Source organism: Arvicola amphibius, chromosome 6 (genome assembly GCF_903992535.2).
Source record: "Arvicola amphibius chromosome 6, mArvAmp1.2, whole genome shotgun sequence".
Classification (NCBI taxonomy): Eukaryota; Metazoa; Chordata; class Mammalia; order Rodentia; family Cricetidae; genus Arvicola; species Arvicola amphibius.
The window spans coordinates 137,539,787-137,541,781 of NC_052052.2; positions in this window are offsets into that span (position 1 = coordinate 137,539,787).

Here is a 1,995-nt window from a genome sequence, read left to right on the forward strand (position 1 = left end):
GTGCTTCTTCTAATTCAAAGCACACTCTTCACAAGAGTTTATGTCTGCCACACACCACTTTTGGTTAGTTTTAACTTTCCAATTGTCATTCAAGTGTGCTTATACTGTATCACCTCAGAAGTTGGCCCAATGCTATTTATTTGGTTTCATGCCCTGTTGTTTTGCAGTGCTGGGGGGTTGGCCAAAATGTCATTGCACAGGCACTCTGGGATATCATATCAGATGGGAAAATGAAGGTCTAGACTTTATTGAGAGAACCTGAAAACAAAACCTGCAAGTTAAGCTTTCCTCTTGCAGCCTTTATCTGGGCATGGAATTCAGTTATGACCTACACAACCTGGCTGTGCTCTGGATCCACTTCCAGCAAATACTATCCTGCTCTCAACAAGATCAGTTGAATGAGTTTTACCTACATTTAGGAATCTAAAACAGTTTTTAGGTTTCTTCTCACTTTTAGAGTATGTAGTGGTTTCCAGGAGCTGGATAGCATGCATAGATCCCATGGCATTAGGGTTTATGAGATAGAACGCTTTTCTGCTTTCTTTTCTCCCTTTTCATCATTAAGTTTAATTCACTAATCAACAATAGCAACTTTTTTAGCACATTTTTTTAACCCTTGTTTGTGATGTAAATAGAAGTATATATTCTACTTTGATGGACATATTAAAAAAATAGAATATTTAAACTTCTTTTTCTTTTCTTTCTTCCTTTTTGAAGCATGGCCTTACCTTGCATTCCTAGTCAAGCCTGGAATTCACAATCCCCCTGCCTCTAGCTTATACTATTGGGAACATACATGTGATCCTCTCTAAAAGGTTAAAATTCTATTTTGAGGGGGACTTTTTTAAAGATGTAGTTTAAAGATGTAGTTGTGGTACAAAATTCCCTCCAACAAAAGGGAGAAGACACGTTCTGGAGAGGTCAGGATATATCGGCTCTCAGATTTTAACGCAATCATATCTATTTGCTTATACGGGTGTGAGAGAAAGTATAATTTACCTCTAGCTCATTCACAGTGTAGGAGGCAACATTGACTTTCAGAAGACAGGTGTGCTCAGTTTCTCACAGGTGGTCAGTGCCCCTTATTTTACCTCTTGCTAATTTATTATATAATTATTATCCTTGGGCTGAGGTCATGACTCAGTGTGGAAAGTGCTTGCCATGCAAGTGCAGGACCTAAGTTCAGATTCCAAGCATCCAGGTAAAAATCTAGGCTTGGTGATTCACACCTGTAAGGCGTCCTGGGGAAAGTGGAGGATAGCAAACCACCCTGGATCTCTCTGGTGCCTCTCAAGCCAAATTGGTGAGCTGTAGGTTCAATGAAACAGACTGTCTCAAAAATTAAGGTGGAAAGTAATGGACAAAAACACCCAGCCTGACCTCTGACTTCATGTACACACACATGCATAAATAGCTGTACACACATGCATGTGCACACAACAAAATACATACACATGCATAGGCCATTCACAAAGCAGAAGAGATTATTCCTCTGAATGTTTGGCCACTGTAACATCTCTTCTTCCACATTCACACAATGGAGTTAGCAGGCACAGCCACGAGTTAAGCAGCAACCAATCCATGAGCCTTAGGGCTCTTTGACTAGAGATACATTAATGGGAAGTCTGAAGTCAGTGATATTCTCATATCTAATACAGTGTGGGTAGTATTGGTTCTAGTCACAGACCACTCTGGGGAAGTCTGTCCTAGTAGGATGAATTCTGCATGTCTGAGGGAGGAGTGTGGAACCTGAAACAGGAAATTAGTAGCTGGGTTTATGTAGAATAGTAAAGAAATCTGTGCAAACCTGAGAGCACACAGCTCCTCTGTGCATGGATCTTAGATTGATCTCCTTAAATTCTAAATTCCTATCTGTTTTATGGCCTTTGAAAGAGTACTGAAGGATGTATCTCCTTAGTGTTCCTCTGGTTCTGACTCGCAATCACCCAGTGTGAGGAAACTTCATAGGAAACTGTTTCTACTGCTCTTTAATAC